The sequence below is a fragment of the Rattus norvegicus genome, chromosome 3 (genome assembly GCF_036323735.1).
Source record: "Rattus norvegicus strain BN/NHsdMcwi chromosome 3, GRCr8, whole genome shotgun sequence".
Taxonomy (NCBI): Eukaryota; Metazoa; Chordata; class Mammalia; order Rodentia; family Muridae; genus Rattus; species Rattus norvegicus.
Window position 1 is genome coordinate 113099235 of NC_086021.1, and position 25568 is coordinate 113124802.

Below are 25568 nucleotides of genomic sequence, written 5' to 3' on the forward strand. Positions count from 1 at the left end.
CATCTGAAGCCTTAGTGTTAACATTTTAAGTAAAATGTACTCTGAAAAGCCAGTGATGATGGAAAGCATTTTACTGGGCTCTATGGCCTCAGGTGTATTTCTGTGGACTCTTTTCTTTTTATTCTGGTCTCTTGTGTGGCTGGGGATTACACCCAGGGCCAAATGCATGCTATGCAAGTTGCTCTCCCACCAAGATAAGTCCCCAGCCTCTTTATAGAAAAAAAGCTAACCCTTTGATGGCTTCCATTAATTTATCCTGTCTTCATCTTCCTTGTATCTAACCATACCTTTTCTTTAAAGCATTTCCATGAACCTTTCTTTCTCTTTTCCGTCTTCTGTTGGCCAGTCTTGTGATGCTTCCTTTCAAGTTTCCAGTAGTTTCAAATGAGCCCAGCTTTGCCTGTTTATGAATATTTCCAATTAGAACCCCAAATGCTCATTCTCATCTTTTATCTAATACATTTTTTTTCTTTTTTTCGGAGTGGAGGACCAAATCCAGGGCCTTGTGCTTGCTAGGCAAGCGCTCTACCACTGAGCTAAATCCCCAAGCCCTTATCTAATACATTCTTTTTTTTTTTATCTAATACATTCTTAACACCACAATACGATTTCTTAAATCACAAAATGATTTTAGTGTGTTTACCTTCTGCATACACAGTCTAGTGTTTATTTAAAGTTGGATATTGAAATTTTGGGGTGGTTTCCCCACAACTGTTGTGCTGTCAGAGGTAAACAGTTCTTGCCTTTTTAAAAGTTACTTTCATGCTGTTACAAATGTCACAGCCCTAGGAAACCACATTAGAGGCGTACTTCCCTGCATGGTACCAAAGAACTTCAAGCCTGTTTTTGTTTTGTTCTGTTTCCACTGAAACAGACTGCTCTGAAGGTGCTCTCCCTCCCTCCGTCCCTCTGTCTCTCTGTCTCTCTGTCTCTCCCTTCCTCCATCCCTCCCTCCTTTCCTTTATTTTTCATCTGGAAATCAATAGATAAACTTGATGGGCATGGGGACACATGCATCTAATCCCATAATTTGGGAGTTGGAGGGAGATGGATTACAGGTTTAAGAGCAGCCTGGAGAGCAAGGCTCAACTCTGTCTCCTAAAACCAAGGTCTGATGGTATAGCTGAGTGGGTGAGTTCTGTCCTGCATGTGAAATGCTCTTGGTTCTTTTCCCAGCTCTGCAAAATAAGAGAAAAGGAGAAGTTGGAGGAATACTCTGCAGTTTCTGTCTTCCATTCCCCTCATCTCCTGAGGTGAGAAAGCTGCTGATAAAGGATCGGTGAGACTTTAGGTCAGACTTGTTCTGTACAAAGTCACGATCTTTACATTTTTATAGTTATACTTTATGATATATTATTACAGGCACAACTATTCATTAGAGAGAATAATGCTAAAAATAGTCTTGTGTGGTGGTTAAAAATAACCTCTTTAATCAGTGACTCTCAGACTAGGTCAGGGTTGGACTTGGTGAACCACTATTTGCTCACAAAATTCAGCTTACTACCTTGATAAGACTTTAAAAGTCTTATCAGAACATGGCTCAATTGTTTATATCTTGTCTATTTTATACTATAAGGGACTGATAAAGATGACCCTCTTCCCCTTCCCATGAAACCTAAACTATTGACAAGTCCTTTAGAGAATATTTATCAGCTCTTTATTTAGGCGACCATCGGATACCCAGAAAACCATTAAGCCACTCCTGTCTGTATCCAGTATTACAAAATATTGGAAGTCATTTTAGCACAGTGAAGTTTATGAATTAATACTTTTGCTGTACTCCTTGACTTCTTATATCAATACAATGGCAGCCACCTTATTCTTTTACCTACAATGAAAATCTTAGATAGAAGAGCTCAACCTAATTTCCAAAGTCGTTAAACTAAATTTATTTTTAAAATATTGTAAACAGTCTTAATCCATGTCAATTTTGCAACTTAAGAAACTCCCTGAGAATTAGATTTTCCAAGCTGTATATTTTAAAGAAAGTTTAAAATTCAGTTATGTTAAGTGTTTTAAGTACTAAAAGAAAATCATCTTACTATTTTGGGGTGGGAGAAGAATTTATTTGGCTTACACTTCCACATTATAATCCATCACTGAAGGAAGTCAGGCCAGGAACTCAAGCAGGGCAGGAATCTGAAGGCAGGAGCTTTAATGCCTGCACTTGGAAAGCAAAGGCAGACAGATCTCTGAAGCTAGCCTGGTCTATAGAGCTAGTTCCAGGACAGCCAGGATGACACCCAGAAACCTTATCCAACTGCTCAATTCCCATGGTTCGATATAGAATGCAAAACTTTTCTTGTTGTACATTGGACCTGTCAGCATCCTGTCATGAGATGGGCAGAGACTCACAAATTCTTGCCCCTTCCTGAGGATGAGGGCAGTTGGTGGTTACCATTCATTTGTTCTTGAAGGCTACGTGAACTTCTCCAAGGCAGCTTGCCTTTCTTTTGAGCAAAAGTCATCTTTCTACTTATTCTTAATGAGGTTTGTTTTCACATAAGTACTTCAAAATTTAAAAAAATTATTTTTTGTTAATTTTGTTTGAATAAATGTTGCTGTTGTCAGAGGTTTATGGTTATCATCTTTTAGTTGATCTCGATCATGAATGAAAAAGTAGCAAAGGTCACAGAAAAGGCCATTCTTTCAGTGACACAAGAGGAATACCATTGGTCACTGAAATGTAAGGGACTTTGCTATCACTATCAAAACCATAATGTACCATAACTTCAAAATTAACAGAAAATTCGCCTTGAGTATTACAGTATATCAACCCTTGTTAATTCTGAAAAGCCGGAAACAGAAAACATAGCTATCCCAAACTGGCAATTATTTTATTGATGTGTGCCCCCCTGAAAAATTATGCCTGAAAGAACAAATCAGGTCATGATTTTCTGAAACATCACGAACGTTTTCCCATTAAATTTTACAAGCTATTACTTGAAAATCAGTTTTGAAACAATCCGGTACCAGGAAGTGTAAGAGGGTCATTGAATCCTCGATAACTCCAAATCGTGTTTGTATTAACTAACGTCTATGGAGAGAATCCTTGTTCTGGGTTTTAGCAATGATAACTAAGTTATCTTCTATCCCGAGAAAGCTGTAGTTTACAAATGTCAGCCCTGAGAGAGCTAATCATCAGATTCTGCCGGCAATGTTGTAATGAAGAACTATTAAATCAAACCTCCCCTCCAAAGCCCACGCTGGGAAGTTGACAGCGTAGTCCATAAATGAAATAATGACACAAAATTGGTGCCAGACAAAGGAGGAAAATGATTTTCATGTAGCTTTCTGGAATGCAAAAGCATTCAATCTTCCTGAGGAGTGGGCCTGGATTTGCTAGTCTCTGCATACCACTGTGAAAAATAAAGCCCAAACCAACATAAAGAATAAGATCGTGCACACATTTAAAAAATAAACTTTCTACATAAGTTTGACCAATTTGAACACCGGTCAAAGTAATCCATCTAGAGTTTAAGGCTTTAGTATTTTGTCTTCATCTTAATGACTGTATCATCTTTTCTGACTTTATCTTTCATGATAGATGATCAATAAGACATATCAAATTTTCTGCATGAACTCAACACCTAGGTGAAAATGTGTTCCTTTTGGGACATATATGCCTAGTATTAAAGATGATATTGTAAGCACTGATTAAAATACTCAATAGGGAATATTTTGCAAAAACTATATGTGACCATTTCCTACAATGCAATGAGTAACAACTGTATGGATTCAAGTGATAGTTTTGGCTTCTTCCACTGAATAGTTAGTTATAAGGTTATTAGGTTAGTTATAAGTTAGTTATTAGGTTGCTAGTAATAAATTAAAAAAAATACCCCTCTATGTATGTTTAATCACAGTTGGAGAGATTTTAATATAAAAAATGACAGATCATTTTCTCTGGTATAATTATGTTTGCCCTTTGATGTATATTTCTAATCATTGCATGTATAGGCATGATTGTGGGTGTGAGTGTGGGGTGGGTGCATGTGTCCATGACAGGTGTGTGGAGGTTAGAGGAATAACTTTGTATATGGGTCCCCATCTTCTTCTTTTCTGAGACATAGTCTCTGATTTTGCTGCTGTATATACCAGCCAGCCTACAATCTTCTGGGGGTGGGGGAACTTTCCTCCATCTCTTACCTCCCTGAAGCAGTGCTAATGCACATTATCAAAACTGGCTTTGCTGTGGATCCAAACTCAGGTTGTCCTGCATGCATGACACATGCCTTCACAACTGATCATCCGAAAGTCTTTCCTTTGCTATCTTACATAAAATTTTAAATTCATTGGAACTTAAAATTAGTGGTCAAGAAAAATGATCATTGTTTTAGATATATAAAGTATTCATAGGGGCTGGAGAGATGGCTCAGTGGTTAAGAACACTGACTGCTCTTTCAGGGGTCCTGAGTTCAAATCCCAGCAACAACATGGTGGCTCACAACCATCTGTAATGGAATCTGATGCCCTCTTCTGGTATGTCTGAAGATAGTTACAGTGTACTCACATGCATAAAATAAATAAAAAAATCTTAAAACAAAGTATTTGTGTTTGTTTAGTATTTCTTTTCTTAGCTTATCTGTTAATTACAAAAGTAGTGGGTAAATTGTGATATTGTCACACATACTTATTGATATTCTTATTAGCAGTTTTGTATTTATTTAATGCTAATGCTTCGATGTTCTTTCTATAAAACTTGATTAGTTACAAATTTATCAAGTGCAAATCAAAAATATGGGGTTTTTTGTTTCAAAAATCAAACACATGTATAGTTACTAAATTATTGTTTGTAAAACAATTCTGTTGGTTTGGATGTGTAAATTCCAGTGTTCATGTTTGCAAAAGTCAATTCAAGTTTTAGCTGTGGTTCATGCACATACAGAGAAGTGAAATCCTAACGGAAAAGGGAAGTGCGAAAAATTAGGGAATCTTATTTCCATATTTTCTCAGCTCACTTCCCCTTTATGTTGATGTTGCTGTGGCTTGAACTCAGGGTTTTGTGAATGCTAGGCAAGTTCTGTACCACTGAGCTGCAACCCCATCTCCACAGTTTATTTATACAAATATGAAATTCTATGCCTATCTCAAAACCCCGATAACGTGTCATAAAATCTCAGGTTTAGTTCCTGTTTTACTGTCTGGGCTCTTCTTTGAAAATGTCCTTTTATTCAATAATTATGCATAGATTACAAGGATATTTTTATGCAATGATATGTTAAAATTAACTTTTTTGTAAACTTGTAATTCATTGTTGTCAGTTTAAAAGTGTACTATTCCAGATTGCCTAAAAGTAAATAGGAACTCTGGACTAAACATGCATGAGCAGTAAAACTGGGCAGAAGCAGCCAAACTATTGTGAAGTCAAGGAGGAAGGTTTGCTAGTGTGTGTTTGAGACATGGTTAGCCATTGCTCCATGGTATGGACATGACCTAGTATGGGTCACTGGTGCCAGCTTGGCGAGAGTGTTCTGAGCATGGCAATTAGATCCCTTAGTGAGCTATACTTCTATAATTAGAGTTCTGTAAAAGTAGCTATGTAGTAGCCTCAGGATCTAGATCCCATCAACAGCATTGCCATCAACCTATCTGCAAATAGGTGAGTTGAGAAGACATTGAAAATGCCTCCATTTTCAGTGGTCTCTTCCCACATCAGTAGGTGGAGATGTGAGATTGTGAAGTCACCACATAAGGACCTCTGGCTGGAAGCAAGGCAGAGCTTCTAAAGTTACAGGAAAGTGAAGATGAGTTAGTCTGTGCAATGCGGAAGGAGGTGCTGCACACGCCAGTTATCCTGGGGGTTAACTGTAGCTCAGCTGCCAAGCCAGACACACTTAGATTTTCTCCAGCTCCCTTGATTTTTCTGGCCTTCTTTTATTGATTTTAGATTTTATTAATTCTCCTTATAACCTATTAATGCAATATATTTGTGGGCAAAACAATGAAGAGATTTAGGAAGATTAAAAAGTATTCACAAAAATCTCTGTGATCCCTTTCTGGATTATTTTCTTTCTTATGTATGATGTATGTATGTATGTATGTATGTATGTATGTATGTATGTATGTATATTTGTTGGTGGGCGAAGGGTGTTGTATGGTGTACATATAGACTTCAGATGACAAATTGTAGATTCCCACTATATTGGTCCTCACGACCAAATGCTTGCTGGCAACTGCCTTTACTTTCTTGATCATCCTGCTAGCGCATCCTCCTTTTCTCTCATACTGTACTTCCAGGCTGGCTTTGAACTCGCTATGCAGTTCACAGAGGTCTTCAGCTCATGTCAATCCTTCTGTCTCAGCCTCCCAAGTGCTGAGATTACAGGTTTGAGCCACACCACATCTGCCTAAAAAGTTGGGTTGACAGACTGTCCTTGATTTGAGACCATCCTGTATTCTTTTTTGAAGACCATATTTCAAGAATAGAGACAACCATCTCTATGATGATTTCGGATGATAGTTCTGTGCAAAGTGCTCTAGAGCTCTTAGTAATGGACGGATTCAAAGTCACAGAGAATTCAGCCCAATAGCTGAAGCCACTGCAAAAACCATAAGCTCTTCAGACTTGTCCCTTCTAGTGGACAGACAATATTTAGCAATGTGTAGCACAGAAATGGGCAATTTCCATGTATAAGATCTATTAAAAATATAAAGAGGTTAATATTTTGTGCTGACTATAAGCCTTCTTGAGAACTTAATTGAATTCAAGAATTCCACCCATAAAGGTGTGTTCAAACATCCCATGTACATGTGTTTAGCCACATGCACGGTTGCCTTATTTAAGAAGCTTGGCTTGTTTCCTCACCAGAATATTTATTTTTTATTTTTTGTTTGGTACCTTCTGTTCATCAGTTACACTCCCAAATTCTGTCCAAGTGTCCCTTCCATTCTCCATTGCCATGGAGCATGGAGAGGGAACGAGTGGGCTTTCTCCCGCACAATGCGATGGTGCACTTTTTCAGCATATGCATGCGTAAGCCTTCTTTTGTGAATGGGACCGATAGGGTCAGATAATGTTTAAAGGGAAAGGTTTTATGTCTCTCAGGCTTCTATGTTTCCACATGGATGCTCTCACACACACATAGATTGAATTATGAACAGACCCATTAATGCCGGGATCACAGAAGGTCAAGTTTTGTCTTCTTTTACCCCCATTCAGATTTGCTTTTGTAGAGAGAAAAAAAGGATTTGCAAGGGGAAAAAGATTTATGATAAAGAATTTTTTTAAGAACACTTTTCTCCTTTCAGCAACATCTTTGATTTGGAAAAAAAGATCATATTATGGAAAATAATTCAGTAATATTGTATCATTTTCCTGAGTTTAGTGTGAGTTAGTTCATGTGTGTAGATGTCTTTAAGGGCAACATATTATTATAATAACTGAGAACAAAACATAGCACTTTGAAGATAAAGGTCATATAAATATGTAAAAGTAACAAAGTTTGAAGAGAACTAAATGGAACTATTATCAACATGCCATTGGCAGAGTTCTTTACTAATTTTCTCCTTATTTACGAGCCAATTTAATCTTTGCTCAGACATATGCATTTTCAGTTTTGAATTAAGAAAACAACTAATACCCCATGTTATTGTGGCACACAAATATTAACAAATAATCCAACGGAAGCAGTAAAAAAAGGAACAGAGAAACATTTTGAAAGGACAAAGACTTTATCCCCAATGAAAAATTTAAGACTTTAACCAATAGCTCTTTCGAGAGCAAATGACATCAGCAATTGTATGGTTGGTTGATTTCTGATGTCACATGGAATCCCTTATCAGTTAAAGGGTATGGATTGTGACAGTAAAACCAGTCATGCATAAAGTGCTCCTAAATCAAAGTCTGGGAGTCTTCCTTCTTTCTCTTCTGGTTTTGTGCTGGTGGCTCGCTCTGCTGTGTGGTGAAGAATATCAAGCTGAAGAGAACAGGGTTTGACAGAAAGATTCATTATATGATACAAACATTAAACGCCACATACAATGCTGTCTTCCCAAGTCATGTGATCCTGGGAATGGCTTCAGAGAGACCCTGTGCTTTCCAGAAAGCCCTGTGCTGAGGGCCCTTGCTTTTTGAACTTTGATTTCATGAACCAAGCAGAAGAGCTGGCCACCTGGACTGCTAGGTGTTGGGCTCTGTGTCAGTTGCTATCATCTGTCACTTTGGGGATGATACTCCTGTAGGATAAAACACTCCAAGAAGATGAAGCAAAAGTGCCGACTTGCACTGGATAACTTAGAGTTTGTTAAAGGTCATAGCTTCTATGGCTAACTGTGCCATTTGTAATGCAAAAAAATTCACATTAGAAGGAAGGACTTCTTAGAGGAGCCATCCATTGGAATTTAGAGTTTAAGAACGATATTGTCTTCATTTTTTCTTCCTTTATTGTTTTTCCCTATTTACTTCCTTTGTGTTTTTTCTTTTCATTTCTTCTTTTTTACATTAAGTCTTTTCTCTTTTCCTCTGTTGCGACTCCTCTCATCACTCTCCCAAAGCCTCTCCATTGTCTTATATGCCTGTGGTTATCAAACTCATATCTAAGTTCTTCTAGTTACATGAGGGCTTACTTATAAATAATAGGAATTGGCACAGACCTTCCCTGTCAATAAGCACTGCCCATTACTAATTTGTTATACATGGTAAAAGATTTAACAAAAAATAATATATTAATCACTTTTTGGAAATATTGACCAAGTCTAAATCCTAGTGACTTAATACAAAGTATATATTACATGTATCAACCTATTAACACAAAGTATATAATATCTACTTATTTATTAGCTGCATATTTTTATGACCCTTTCCTATGTGTCTTTCCTGGACTGTGACAGAAGTTAAAACTGTTACTACATTATTGGGGTATTCTCAACAAGGGCAAAGACCAGTGGTGGAAGTGCTCCATGGCCCTTAAGGTGATGCTGAGCAGTGCCATTTGCTACTTCTGCTCACAGCATGTATCAAGCCAAAGTACATATGTGAACATATTTGTGCACACACATGTAGCAATAATAATCAAAGAAAAAAAGCTGTCAATTTGTCAACTTTTGAGTTAGAGGGGACTTGGGACAGATGTAGAATAGGTTAGTTGGGAGACAATGAAGGAGAAAAGGGAGGGGAAAAAGTGATATAATTTCAATTATGCAACATTAAAGAAGCAAGCAAATAAAAGCAAATATTGATGAAGATGCAAATAAAAGGGAAGGACTCTAAACGTGTTCAAAGAACTCTAAATTAGCATGTCACAAAAACACGTTCACATCAACGATTATTGCAGAAGTAATCATCACATCAAACAGGAATTTTATTTATCCATAAAAAAGAACAAAATTATGTAATTTTCAGAAAAATGGATAAAACTGAAGATTGGCATATTTACTCATATGTACTGGTTAGCTGTTTGTTTGTTTGTCATCTTGACACCACCTAGGAACATCTAGGAAGAGGGAAGTTCAATGAAAAAATGTTTCTATAAGTTATACATGATTCTGTTGGGGCATTTTTCTGATTAATGGTTTATGTGTGACGACTCAGCCCACTGTAGGTGGTAGTACCCCTGTGAAGGAGGTCTTGGATTACCTAAAATCTCTATCTGGACAAGCCAGTAAGCACTCCATAGACTCTGCTTCAGTTCCTGCCTCCAGGTACTTGTCTTGAATTCATGCATCGACATCCCTCTATGATGGGAAAATTGTAAGATGAAGCAAACCTTTTCCTTCCCACACTGTTTTTGGTCAGTATTTTATCGCAAAAATAGTAAGTAAGCTATTGTTATTAGACTAATTAAGTCATTTTAACAAAGGCAAACATGGCATGTTTTATTTGTGGTTCATGTATGTATGTATGTATGTATGTATATATGTATGTATGTATGTATGTACAATAGAAGTGCAACTGCTATTGTCTAGGGCAGCAAAAATGGATAATGGTGAATGGCAACGGGAAAGGGAGAGGTATATGAAGGAATTAGGTCAAAGTATATTACATACTTATATGAAAACACACATCCAACACCTAATCAATGAATATATGCCAAAAAATTGACTGCATGAGTATAGATTAGTTATTTGTGATCAATCTTTGATCAATCTTTTCAGTTAGTATGTGTCTGTTTTTCTTCATATACCATATTATTTTAGTAACTGTAGTTTTGTGATATGTTTTAAATTCAGGTGCTAGATTCCTCCAGCTTTTAAGAAAAAAAATAAAGTTTTGCAACATTGGGGAAATACCTCAGTAGGTGAAATTCTTGACTTGTGAGCAGAAGTACCTGGATAGTTGCCTATCAGACATATTAAAAAGCCATGCATGGTGGCACATGACTATACTCCAAGTGCTGAACTGGTGAAGGCACGAGGATCCTTAGGGATCCAACAGCAGCTAGCCTAGCCTAATCAGTGAGTCTCAGTTCCCAATGAGAATCTCTATCTCAAGAATAAGTCCTTCGGAGGAAGGACACTTAAAGGTAAACTCTTGTCTGGCATTCACATAGATCCCTTCACACTTGTATCTACATTTTCATAAACAGACACATGTACATACTGACATGCAAATTGCTACCTGATACTTCTTACATGTTATTAGACCAAGGCAAATTATTGTTTGTGATGTAAACTTTTCTAACCCCTCATTTTTCATTTATGTATATTTTTATCAGTGAATTTTCTTGTAGGCAGCATACAGTTGCATTTCGTTTTTTGTTTATTTAACCAATCTTTTATTTTAAACTTTCTCCTAAATTGGATATTTTAAAATTTCTTTCCTTATTTCTTCAGTGGACCAATTACCATTCAGTAGATTATTGTTTAGTTTTCATAAGATTATATACTCTCTGTAAGTTTTATAGCTGAAGCTGTTTGTTTCCTGGTTCCACTGGCTTGGAATACTTTTTTATATTCCTTTTACCCTATGATAACATCTATTGTTGATATGAAGGTGTGCTCCTTGGAGGCAAAAAAAAGTTTGGTCATGTTTTCTAATACAGTCTGTTAGTCTGTATCATTTCTTTTTTATGTTTTTTTTATTGGATACTTTTATCTACATTTCAAATGTTCTCACCTTTCCTAGTTCCCCTCTCTTCCATCTCCACTTCCCCTGCTTCTATGAGGTTGCTCCCCCTTCCATCCACCCTCTCCCACCTCAATACCTGTCATTCACCTACACTGGGGAAAAGAGCCTTCACAGGACAAAGGGCTTCTCCTCCTATTGGTGCCAGATAATGCCATCCTCTGCTACATTTGTGGTTGGAGCCATGGGTCCCCTCATGCATACTCTTTGGTTGGTGGTGTAGTCCCTGGGAGCTCTGGGGGTTCTGGTTGGTTGATATTGTTGCTCTTCCTATGGGGCTGCAAACCCCATCATCTTCTTCAGTCCTTCCCCTAACTCGTCCATTGGAGTCCCCATGCTCAGTCTGATGGTTAGCTGCAAGCATCTTATCATCTGTATCAGTAAGGCTCTGGCAGAGCCTCTCAGGAGACATTCATAACATGTTCCTGTAAGCAAGGACTTCCACTTTTGGTCTTTTTTCTTCTTGAGCTTCATATGGTCTGTGAATTTTATTTTGGCTATTCCCAAGCTTTTGGACTAATATCCACTTATCAGTGAGTGCATACAATGTGTATTCTTTTTGACTGGGTTATCTCACTCAGGATGATATTTTGTAGTTCTACCCATTTGCCTAGGAATTTCAAGAAGTCATTGGTTTTAATAGCTGAGTAGTACTACATTGTGTAATTGTATCACATTTTCTGTATCCATTCCTCTGTCGAAGGAATGGATATTCCGGCTTCTGGCTATTATAAATAAAGCTGCTATGAACATAGTGGAGCATGTGTCCTTGTTATATTTTAGAATATCTTTTGGGATACTCAGGAATGGTATAGCTGGGTCCTCAGGTAGTACTATGTCCAATCTACTGAGGAACCTCCAGACTGATTTCCAGAATGGTAGTACCAGCTTGCAATCCCACCAACAATGGAGGAGTGTTTCTCTTTCTCCATATCCTCGCCAGCTGTAGCCTGAGTTTTTGATATTAGCCATTCTGACTGTTGTGTGGTGGAATCTCATGGTTGTGTTTATTTCCATTTCACTGATGACTAAGGATGTTGAGCATTTCTTTGGGTACTTCTCAGTCATTTGGTATTTCTCCATTGAGAATTCTTTGTTTAGCTCTGTACCCCACTTTTAATAGGATTATTTGCTTCTCATGGGTTGTCATGATTAATATAGTAAAAAATAGCCATCTTGCCAAAAAGCAATACACACATTCAGTGTAATCCCCATCCAAATTCCAACTCAAATCTTCATAGAGTTAGAAAGAGCAACTTGCAAATTCATTTGGAATAACAGAAAACCCAGGATAGTGAAAACTAATCTCAACAATAAAAGAACTTCTGGGGGAATCACCATCCCTGACCTCAAGCTGTATTATAGAGCAATCGTGATGAAAACTGCATGGTATTGGTACAGAGACAGACAGGTAGGTCAATAGAATAGAACTGAAGACCCAGAAATGAACCTGCACACCTATGGTCACTTGATCTTTGACAAAGGAGCTAAAATCATCCAGTGGAAAAAAGACAGCATTTCCAGCAAATGGTGCTGGTTCAACTGGCAGTCAGCATGTAGAAGAACACAAGTTAACCCATTTTTATCTCCTTGTACAAATCTCAAGTCCAAGTGGATCAAAGACCTCCATATAAAACCAGATACACTCAGACTAATAGAAGAGACAATGAGGAAGAGCCTGGAACACATGGGTACAGGGGAAAATTTCCTGAACAGAACATCAATGGCTTATGCTCTAAGATCAAGAACCAACAAATAAGTTCTCATAAAATTGCAAAGCTTCTGTAGGTCAAAGAACTCTGTCAATAGGACAAAATGGCAACAAACAGATTGGGAACAGGTCTTTACCAATCCTATATCTGATAGAGGGCTAATACCTAATATATACAAAGAACTCAAGAATCTGTATCACTTCACTGTGGAACTGAGACTACTAGGATTTGGAGTATTATTAAATTGTGCTCACTAATTCTTGTAATTTTACTGATTGTGTAATATTTTACTGGACTCCTATTGATCAGCTCTTCTTGTATTGCTTATTTATTCTTTGTGGTCTCTTACATTTTGTTCTTCTCTTTAAATCTGGAAAGAAAGAAGTCCAAATATCACTATTTGCAGATCATATGGCAGTTTACTTAAGTGACCCCAAAAGTTCCACCAGAGAACTAGTAAAGGTGTTAAACAACTTCAGCAAAGTGTCTGGGTATGAAATTAATTCAAACAAATGAGTAGCCTTCCTCTACTCAAAGATAAACAGGCTGAGAAATAAATGCAGGAAATGACACCCTTCACAATAGTCTCAAATAATATAAAATACTTCAGTGTGACTTTAACCAAGCAAGTGAAAGATCTGTATGATCTTTTCTCTGAAGAAAGAATTAAGGAAGATCTCAGAAGATGGAAAGACCTCCCATGCTCATGGATTGGCAGGATTAATATAGTATAAATGGCCATTTTGCCAAAAGCAATGTACAAATTTAATGCAATCTCCATCCAAATTCCAACTCAATTCTTCATAGAGTTAGACAGAGCAATTTGCAAATTCATTTGGAATAACAAAAAACTCAGGATAGTGAAAACTATTCTCAACAATAAAAGAACTTCTAGGGAAATCACCATCTCTGACCTCAATCTGTATTACAGAGCAATAGTGATAAAAACTGCATGGTATTGGTACAGAGACAGACAGGTAGATCAATAGAATAGAAAATGAACCCATATACCTATGGTCACTTGATCTTTGACAAAGGAGCTAAAACCATCCAATGGAAAAAAGATAGCATTTTCAGCAAATGGTGCTGGTTCAACTGGAGGTAGAAGAATGCAGATCGATCCATGCTTATCACCCTGTACAAAGCTTAAGTCCAAGTGGATCAAGGACCTCCACATCAAACCAGATACACTCAACCTAATAGAGAAAAAAGTGGGGAAGAGTCTCAAACACATGGGTACTGGAGAAATTTTCCTGAAAAGAACACCAATAGCTTATGCTCTAAGATCAAGAATTGACAAATGGGACCTCATAAAACTGCAAAGCTTCTGTAAAGCAAAAGACACTGTCTTTAGAACAAAATGGTAACCAACAGATTGGGAAAAGATCTTTACCAATCCTATATATGATAGAGGGCTAATATCCAAAGTATACAAAGAACTCAAGAAGTTAGACTCCAGAGAGCCAAATAACCCTATTAAAAATGGGGTACAGAGCTAAATAAAGAATTCTTAACTGAGGGATATCACCTGAGAAGCACCTAAAGAAATGTTTAACATCCTTAGTCATCAGGAAAATGCAAATCAAAACAGCCCTGAGATTCCACCTCACACCAGTCAGAATGGATGAGATCAAAAACTCAGGTGACAGCAGATGCTGGCGAGGAGGTGGATAAAGAGGAACACTCCTCCATTGTTGGTGGGATTGCAAACTGGTACAATCACTCTAGCAATAAGTCTGTAGGTTCATCAGAAAATGGGACATTGCACTACCTGAGAACCCAGCTATACCACTCCTGGGCATATACCCAAAAGATGCTCCAACATACAACAAAGACACGTGCTCCACTATGTTCATAGCAGCCTTATTTATAGTAACCGGAAGCTGGAAAGAACCCAGATGCCCTTCAACAGAGGAATGGATTCAGAAAATGTGGTACATCTACACAATGGAGTACTACTCAGCTATCAAAAACAATGGCTTCATGAAATTCATAGACAAACGGAATAAACTAGAAAATATCATCCTGAATGAGGTAACCCAATCACAGAAAAACTCACATGGTATGCACTCTTCAATAAGTGGATATTAGCCCAAAAGCTCGAATTACCCCAGATGTAATCCACAGACTACATGAAGCTCAAGAAGAAGGATGATCAAAATGTGGATGCTTCACTCTTTCTTAAAATGGGGAACAAAATATCTATGGGAGGGGATATGGAGACAAAGTTTAGAGCAGAGACCGAAGGAATGGCCATTCAGAGTCTGCCCCACATGTGGTCCATGTATATACAGCCACCAAAACTAGATAAGATTGATGAAGCTAAGAAGTGCAGGCTGACAGGAATTGGATATAGATGTCTCCTGAGAGACACAACCAGAGCATATCAAATACAGAGGCAAATGCTAGCAGCAAACCACTGAACTGAGAACAGGACCCCCGTTGAAGGAATTAGAGAAAGGACTGAGAGAGCTGAAGGAGCCTGAGACCCCATATGAACAACAATGCTAGCCAACCAGTTTCCAGGGACTAAACCACTGCCCAAAGAGTATACATGGACTGACCCATGACTCTGAATGCATATGCAGCAGAGGATGGCCTTGTTGGGCACCAGTGGAAGGGGAAGCCCTTGGTCCTGCCAAGGTTGGACCCCCAGTGCCTGGGAATGTTGGAGGTGGTAGTAAGAGGGGTAGGGGTGGATGGGGGGAATGCCCTTATGGGGGAGGGGGAGGGGGGAGGGGGCTTATGGACAGGAAACCAGGAAAGGGAATAACATTTGAAATGTAAAGAAATGTATGTAACAACAACAACAACAACAAATAGATTTGAGTGCTCCAAGGTCTCTTTCACTCTCTTTATATCGTACAGTTGTGGGATCTCTGTATCAATTATCATCTATTGCAAAATGAACTTTTTATGAGGGCTGAAAATGCACTTACCTATGGGTATAACAATGTATGTTTTGTTTATTTGTTTGGTTTTTCCTAGGTGCCTGATCTATCTCTTCTTAGGTTCTTGGCCACTTTACCAGTGTCGTATACATTTCATCTCACTGAGTAGAATTCAAGCTTAGTAAAAATGTTGTTGTTTACTCCTGTAACATCTGTGCCACTGCTGCACTAGTTTGTCTCACAGGCAGACTGCTATTGTGGGTTTCAGAGTTTGGAACTGGGTGATATTTGTGATAACCATTCTCCTCTGGTTTCATGCAGAGTACTTTTCAGCACCATGAACTCCAGTCAGTACTTCAGGATGAAGTTTCTAGTTGTGCACCCACTTGACTTCTTCCTGTTTGATTACATAAGTAAGTGTTGTCTTTGGCAATAGGGTTGAATGTTGTAAATTTACCACTGGCTTTAATGAGTGACCCAATCTTTCTATCTAGTCTTCCAGCCATGAGACTGTTTTCTCCATGATCCATTCTGTTGATAAGACTTTACACTGAGGGTTTTATTTGGTTTATTGAGTTTTTCATTTCTACCATTGTTTCAGCTTGGGTATTCTTAGTATAATTCTTTTTAATGAATTCTATTTTGATATTTTATATTGGCTTCCTTATTTCATTCATCTGCCTTTGTTCTCAGAGTATATTCATGTCTTCTTTGAGTTGTTTGACTGTAGTCATAATCACTGTTTTTAATTCCTTGTCAGGACTATCTTCCAGGTCATGCTCACAGGAGTCCATTATATGTGATTAGCATTTGGTGGAAGAGACTTGTCTTAGATTTTGAAATTGCTTTTGTTTCAGGACCTAAATAGGTGTATTTAGGGTTTCTTTGTTGAATGGAAATTTAAGGCCTAGGGATTGCTGGGAGCTAGGAGAACTAAGGAAGTATGCGCCAGAGCCCAAAGTCCAGGAACACCTTCCTTGTTGATGCTAGGGGTAGGGAGAAGGTAAAAGCTTGTGCCAAGTGTTCAGGCTCGAACCTGTGAACTCTTGGTGTTGAGGTCTGTTCAGGGAGGTAGAAAATTTGATCCGATATTCAGAGTCTGAGTATTCCTGTCTATATTGAGAATTAGGAGAACGTTCAGTCTACCTTTTTACTGGTGAATTGAATACATTTACAATCAAAGTTAAGAAGCATTAATGGTTAATAGATATTTTAAACCAGTTTTCAACATTGAGATACAAATTACAATATCTCATCCCAGTCATAATGGCTTACATTAAGAAAGCATTGGTGATATATACTGGAGAGCAAATGGAGAGAGGAGGATTCCTATTTACCGTGAGTGGGCATAGAAACTAGTCTAGCCACTATGCCAACATGGAGGCTTCTCATGAACTGAGAACTGCCATATAATCTAGCTATCCTGGTTCTACTTTCTCAAGGGCACAGACACTTATTTCCACATTAATCCTCATAGCTAAGGAGCCAGGTCTGCCTAGATGTGCACTAACATATAAATGGACCGAAGAAAATGTGCTCCATATACATAATGAACTTTTATTCTGCTGTAAAGAAACATGAAATAATGGCATTTGCAGAAAAAAATGGATGGAAAGAAATTTATTAGGTTCAGCAAAATAAGCCAAGCAACTGCCACATTTTCTTTCATGCAGGCATCCTATAGTCTTTAGATTTTTATTTGTTTAAATGCTCATGCAAACATGTGTGTGTGTGTGTGTGTGTGTACACTTGTATGAATGTGTATAAGTCACATAAAAAGAAAGGAAACCATCGGAAAGGAAAGAAGATCTTCAGTAGGAGGAAGAGTAAAACAGAGTAATAGGTCACTTGTTACATAAATGGAGAAACATTGTTAGAAGGAGAGGGTCAATGGGAGAATTGGGGAAGAGACAGAAAACAAAATACACGTGAAACCCATTATTTTTGCTAATTCAAAAATGATCATTGGCATAATACCTACTTCAGGTTGATAGCTGTAATATTTGTTGTTTTTTGATGAATACCATTTAGTTCTTCCCATGTCAAGGAGAGTGTTATTCTTCATTTATGGATGAGTTTTATTCCCTGTTTCAAGTCACCCAGCCTGTAATTGTGAGATTAGATTTTTAACCCATGATTTCAATGTTCGCATTACGTTCAGTTAATAACTCTAAATTGGCTTAAGTCGATCACTTTAAAGAATATGGATAAGGAAGATTTCTGCTATTCTATTTTTCTCACTACTCTATACTGACAAACATTTAAATAAGTGTTTACCACTCTAGTTGGAGGTATGAACCTGCAAGGGCCTAAAACTGAGGCAGGCTAATGCCTCATGCAATAGCCAACTTTATTCAGAGCATCAGACAATTTATTCTCTTGAGGGTTAAGAAGAATGACCTGAGTAAATTGTGCAATCACGAGGATGTACATGGCAAAAATCATGTTTCCATAGAGGCACGTGACTAGCAACACTGAAGTAAACTCACTCCTATTCGCAACATCTGGGAGGGGCACAAAAGCACATTCCAGAAAAATCCCATGTTTTGAAGAACTAAGATCACTCTTGTTGTTTTATTGGAGTTTTCTCGCAAGTATTGAGAACTGTCCTCACATGGCTTCATTCCTGGACCACGCTCCAACATGTAAAAATCCAATTCATAGTTTCACAAATGATAAATTTATGGAATAAAATGAAGAATTAAAGAAGTGTAGTTCTTTTTAAACAGAAAACTATATAACTTTGACTTTAATTTGTTATTTCTCAGTCCTGAGTATATCTCATGAATAATATAGTGTGTAAAGGCCATATGTCTTTCCTAACTACACTGATTGGAAGAATAGAAATTTAAACATCAAAGGTATGTGTGTTGAAAGACTTTATTTCTGGAAAATTCTGTTTTATTTTATGTATAGTTAGAATGCTGTCTAGAATGAAAATAAGATTTAAAAGTTGACAAAATCTTAATGAATTCAATATATAAACCAACATTTTAATTTAATACATAGTAAAATAAAATAGTCTACAAAAGGTACATACAGTAAAATGAAATTTGTAATAGATTACAGTGAATGTCAAAGTCTAGGGAAGGTTTTACTTTGTTAAGTATTTTGTTTATTTTCTCTCTCCTCTGTTGTTGTATTTTTCTTTCTTTTTTTAAAGATGGTCCTACTTTGTAGCCCTGGTTTTCCCAGAATTCATTATGTACACAAGGCTGACATCACACAGTCTACCACTCCCTAGAAAACATTTTAAATATTTTTGCAAAGGTATTAGATTTGTGTTCCTTTTTATACCTAGACTTAGTTTTCACTCAGCAATTTTAAATGACTACCTATTCCATAACACCAAAGTAAATGGAAACGCGCACGCGCGTGCACACACACACACACATACACACACACACACACACACACATAGACACACACACAGAGAGACACACACACACACACACACACACACACACACAGAGAGAGAGAGAGAGAGAGAGAGAGAGAGAGAGAGAGAGAGAGAAACAGAGAGAGGGAGATTCTACAAATAAAAGCGAGTAGTTGCGATATGTGTTTATCCCTTGTATTCTCCTTACCTGACGATAGAGCTGTACTTAAATTCTTGAATTGAAGTAATTTTCTCCTATCAGGCTAGATACTCAAAGATCTAATAGGTGTGACATCAACAATTACTTCTTGCTAACAACTCTTGTAATTTAACCCCTTCAGGTGAGCATGCTGATTGATGAATTGCAGACAGCTATCAAAAGCAACAGAGGTCATCTCGCTAAGCTTGGCCCCCAATTACAGGCTGAGCAGGAGCAGTTCTCCTCTTATGTCTGCCAACACATTAAAAGCCTTCCAGCAAACAGTGTGGTCCCAAGAGGCCTGCAACTCAAGGTGGGTGTCACTCTGTGACACTCACTGGATTCAGCCAGAGACAAAAAACATTCTATTCCCCTGAAGACCTGTATAACACTGGCTGTCAGCTGAATGTCACATCTTGTCCTCAGCAGCAAAGTTTGACTTGTAAGGGTTAAGAATACTAGCCAGAAAATAGATTTTAATAAGAAATACCTATGTGTTTTTGAAACTGGAGTTTATAAAACGTAGCCTTTGATACAGAGAAGTAAATATAAAAAATTAAAAACTTCAGTGGGTGAACATTCACAAACTTCTCAAGGAAATAAAATACTGTGTACATTTCAGTTTCTAAAAACAATGCATTTGGAAAATGGCCAAGGTTTAATAGTTGACAGACAGTGGCAATAGAAACTGGAGGTGAAAAGGCCGGGTGACTGATTGATGTTCAAACTACATTTCCAGAAAAAAGGATATGTATTGGATAAGTGTGACACATATCTGAGTTCACTTGGCAAAATCAATACTTAAGAATATACTGAGGGGGAAAGGTGAATTGGTTATTTGTCAGGACAAGATGGCTAAATGTCCCAGGCTACTCTGCTGTTGCACTGTTAGGAGAGAAAAACAATAGCTCACCTTGTCTAACGCAGATGAAATACCAAAAGCTTAGGAAATGTAAGATGTTTATATTCATAATAGAATATCCGTGTCGCCTCTGTCAAGTTATTGTAGCTCTTTAGCTTCATACTTCACAGCTCCAAGATCTCTGAGATAAGAATTGGACAGAGTGTGACCCTTTCTCTGTAGAGAACTTCTTGGAGAAGTCTTCCTCCTGACCATTTTTTGGGGATAGGACAATAGTTGTAATCTGACCATCCGTCATCTAACACTTTATCCCTTGCATATAATTTTAGTGACAAAAAACCATTTTAAAGACTCTGTTCGCTTGTGATGACATTTCCATGGATTCATTTTAAATGAGACTATTACCATTAAAAATCAACCTTTTGGTTAATGTGACTCAACCTTGAATATATTGTTTGTGCTAGTCAGCGAAGGATTCAAGGAGTGACATTTAGGTCATCAAAGACAAGGGTTCCCACAGTCAAATAGTTCTGTTCTTTTCAGGGGTTTGCCTTGGTTGTGGACCATTCTGCAAAAATACTTACTATTGATATAATCCAAGCGAGGTATTTTGGTCACCTTAATGACATTGATGTCATTGTGCCTTTTAATTCACTATTATATTGGCTGTAGTGCCACTGGGGAAAACTTTTTCCCCTCATAAATTCATTGTTAATCCTGAAGAATTTTTATCATATTAGCATGTTAGCTTGACAGTAAAATTTTAATTGCAGACTCTGAACTGTTACTTTCACATAGTCCCCCTTTCAGCATGCTTCAAAATTCTTTCCACACCAGCAAATAGGAAATTTATAAGCAAACGAACATGTTGTATAATATTTGTAAGTACCTGCTGTGCTGCCTAATACAGTAGCCACAATCTGCATGAGACTATTAAAATCAGCTAAATAAAACACCCAATGCTCCACTAGTGTGTTATAGGCTCGATTTTAGCACTGACAATTCTTCATCCAGCACATTAGAATGGTTAAATAACCTACCCAGAATTCTCTCCCACACATGTCGCCTACTTTGACTCCACCCTACACCCCACCGTGGAAAGACTCAACACCTTATTCTTCTTCTGTTGCTGCTCTATTTAGTTTCCCCATTTGTAATACTGAGTTCATGTCAAGGCATGCATTATTCTTCTAAGTCCGAGCTCCGGGTATCAATCAGTTCAACTCTTCAGCCTTTTAGCTTGTGATGACAAGTGGTCAACACAGTGGTCATTTCCAAATTTGGCTGAAGAGTGTTATCTGGAGACCATCTGAGAAACACCAGTGCTCTCTGCTCCTATTAATTTGAGGGGAACTGGTTTAGTGTCCAGAAGCTGACTTCAAGCAGCCTGTGAAGAACAGTTAAATTATCAAGCATTCTGAGAGCCAGTGGTTAAATACTGGCATTGTTAAAAGCATTGGGAACTGATCTTATGAAAAGATAGCTGATGCCCACGTCTTTCAGGTTATTTGATGACATCTCACTGTTGTCTGTTCTCTCAGGGTTATCACTGTGTGTTGTGTGTGGTGTGAGCATCTGTGAGTGTGCTATGATGCCTTACTTTCAAAGTTTGTGTTCCATCATGACTTGTTATGACTCAAAACTGACCAGTCAGAGTGCATACATGACAGAAACTGGTAAATGATACAAGCAAGGGCTTGAGTTAAGGTTTAGTTGATTACTAAACCATGGTACAAGCCATGGGAGATCTTTTTCCAGTTTTCCTTTAAGTACATTTAAAAAAGCTTTTTATTGATTTTTTTTGTGAATTTCACATCGTGCACCCCAATCCCACTCATCTCTCTGTCCCTCCATATCTGCCCTCTGCCATTGCAATCTCCCCTCAAAAGAAAACAAGAAACAAAACAAACAACAAACAACAAAGAAACAAAATCTCCCTGGAAGCTGTGGTGTGTTATGGTGTTGGGGTGGAGATTAAATACATTTTAATTAGAACATAGCCACACTTGTTTGAATGTTGAGGTAAACTGTTTGACTTTAAAATTCTAACATATTTACTAAAATTCTAACATATTTACATGACCCTTTCTGGAAACAAACAGAACAAAACAAAAACAAAGCTGAGCCAAGTCTTGATTGGGTGTTTAATAAAAAATAATTTAGACTAAATTTAAAATGATAAAATTTCTATATTTGTCACACTGTGACTAGCACACACAAAACGGACATGAAAAATCATTTTCTGAGATAGAAAGAAGTTCCTCGCGACACTAGTTAACAGTAACATGGGCACATCTCTCTGGTTTAACTTTTGCTTTGTAGATAGGAACACCAATTAATATTCCGGTCAGAATTGTAGTGTTCTTTCTCATTTGTAACTATATGAGAAGGCAAAAATTAACAAGCACATTATGTTGGCTGTGTGGAATTTGCAATAGAGCATCTCATGTTTTATTGTTGCTTGGCACATGCCAATTGGTATCATCATTTTTTAGAGCTTGTTAGGTATGGCTGTATTGATGAGATTTCCTGGGTGTAGCCTCCATGTTGTGCATAGAACGGTATCTCTCAGTAGATATCCTGTCCTGGTCCTCTGGATCTTACAGTCTTTCTGTTTCCTCTTCTGTGATGTTCCCTGAGCTGTAGGTGTATTGGTTTCTTGTAGGTATATAAGGTGTGGCTGGATATCTATCAGTTGTTTGTACTCTTCTTTTTGACCAGTTGTGGCTTTCTGTAAAGATCTCCGCTTCCTGCAAAAAGAAGCTTCTTCGATGAGAGATGTTTACTTGTAGGTATAAGGAGAAACATTTGGAATGCAGAGAGAAATTATATTGGTTTATTCAAATTGGCAGCAGTGAGTTCTATTTTAGGATTATTAGCCTCATCAGGCATGGATAGTAGGGTAGGTTTTATGGTACCAGCATAAATTACCTCCAGATGAGCAGGCCATAAGTCAAACTAGACAGCTGATGGTTACACCTAGTCTCTCAGCATGAGTATTGCAACTTTTGGGATTTTCTTACCTTTCTTGTATTATTGTTATTCATAGGCATTGCAGCAGGGAAAGTCTATTCATTGCTTGTTTCCCTTGGTGGCTTGCATAGATCCTACCTTACATAAGAGCTAGTCACCAGAAGAGAATCTCTCAGTGTGTCTTTCTCCCATATTCTCTGACATAAGTGTATGGTGTCTTTAGAAATAAGGTCTTAGCTTCAATTTCTGGGCAAACAACTAATGGTAATGTTTTTGTCAGTCTCTTAGAGTTCTATGTTCAATATTTTTTGTTCTTTCTCCCTCTTTTCCATTCATTTTGGTCTTAGAACGATGGCTGATAAAAATCTACAAGGCAATGGACTTCTAATCCCCTCCATTTGTGTATTTATACCATTTTCTTACATAAAAGCCACATAACAACCTTAAGAATCAATAATGGTGACAACAGACGCTGGCTGGGATATGGAGAAAGAGGAAGACGCCTCCATTGTTCAGCAGAGAAGAGCAGGATGCCATGTGTTCCTCCCACACCCATGCTTGATTGTTGAGACATCCAATCTTCAATAGACTCAATGCAGGTAATCAGCGGCTGCAAGCTCTTAACTATGACCACAAGACAGCCACAGTTACCCTAGAAACAAAAGGGGCCACCAGGGCCTGTTGCAAACAGTAAGATAACCTAGATGAAATGGGTGTCCTATAAATATTCAACCTACTAAGACTGAGTCAAGGAAAATTAAAATGCTGAACACACACATACACAGCAAATAAGACCATGATATTAGTATCTGAAACCTTCGAACAAAGAAAAGTAATGTCTTCACAGGTGAACTACTCTAAATGGTTAGAGAATAATTAACATCCGTTTTCCTAAAACTATTCCAGAAGAAAGAGAACCTTTAAACTTATGTTAGGAGATCAGCATGACTAGGATATCAAGGTATAACAGAGGCACCACAAGAAAAGAGAAAATAGGATGATATAGGACAGTATATGACAATAGCTGAAAGATACAAATTTAAAAATTCTGTATGATACACAAGCATGCCAAATTCAACAGTACACAAAAGATCATAAAATATAAGTGAATAATATTTATTTCTAAGATTAAATGATAGCAACATAAGAAATCAATCTATGAAAATGTGTATATAACCTATTAACAGATTAAGAGAGAAACACCATTTAATATCACAAGAGATACAGAAAATATTGATAATATTCAGTGTCCACTTGCAATTAAAAACACTCAACAAAATAAACATAAATGCTTACATCAACACAATGAAGGCCATGTATGAAAATCCCACAGCTAACCTAATAAGCGGGTAAAATTTGAAAATATTTTTTTCAAAGATCTGATGCCAGGAAACGGAGACAAATCTCTTAGTATGTCTATTCAACACAGCTTTAGAAATACTAGTCAGAACAATTAGATCAATAAAGAAGATAAATTACAACTCAGTTGGAAAGGAAAAAATAAAATTAACTCTTTTTACAGATGGTGTGGTCGTAAAAGATAGAAAACCCTAAAGATGCCAGCAAAAATCTATTGAAAACTAACTAATGAATTCAGTAAGTTTTCATGATACAAAAAATACAGGTGCTTCTCTATACTAATAATGAACTAGCCAGTGAGGAAGAAAAAAAAACAATTCTTTTTGAAATAGCATCATAAAAAGCAAAATGCTTAGAAAACATAATCAAAGGGGTGAGATAAGTATATATACTGAAAATGTTAAAACGCTGATGCAGAAATTAAAGATGACAATGTGAAAGGGAAAAATCTATTGGTTGACTTGAAGAATTAATCTCTTTAAAATATCCACACTACCTCCAAATCACCCACAGATTCAACGTAATTGCTATCAAAATTCCAAAGACATCCTTTGAAGCAGCAAAAACGCAAGCAGGTGACTCACAATTCCCAAAGACTCGGGATACCCAAAACAGTTTTAAGAAGAAATGGTCCTTAGGCATCCGACTTCCTCATGTATTGCAAACAGAAAAATCTTTGCTAATTATACATTCACCAGGGGATCAGTATGTGGATCAGTTTAAAAAACTGATCATTAAAAAAAAAATCCCACAAACAACCCAGTCAAGGAATAATTAAATGAGCAAAACGTTCTCAAAAGATGACGTAAAATTAGCCAAAAGACATGAAGAGCTATCACATCACTAGCCATCAGAGAAGTACATATCAAAACCCTGGAAGATTCCATCTCGATCCTGGTATACTAGTCCTTGGTCTACACCCCGAGACTCCACATTGGGGTATCCCTCTTAGGTTGACTGCAGCACTATTTGTAACAGGTAAGTTAAGGAACCAACTAAGGTGTCCCTCGACAGAGGGACAATAATGGAATGTGGTTTATGAATACAATGGGGTTGTTCATAAGGAAGAGTGTCATTTGCAGGAAAATGGATGCTACTGTAGGTTAATCTAAGAAGTCAGGCTCAGAA

The 25568-nt window shown here is 37.5% G+C and overlaps 1 pseudogene across 1 annotated transcript in view; it reads left to right on the forward strand.

Annotated features, from left to right (window-relative positions):
• The window catches only part of Dcdc1-ps1 (doublecortin domain containing 1, pseudogene 1), a 410625-nt pseudogene that overhangs the window by 158442 nt on the left and 226615 nt on the right, over positions 1 to 25568 (forward strand). The window contains exons 11-13 of the transcript NR_175340.2: positions 2596 to 2675; positions 9237 to 9252; positions 19389 to 19559. The product of NR_175340.2 is annotated as a doublecortin domain containing 1, pseudogene 1 (transcript). The remainder of the gene's footprint in view (positions 1 to 2595; positions 2676 to 9236; positions 9253 to 19388; positions 19560 to 25568) is intronic.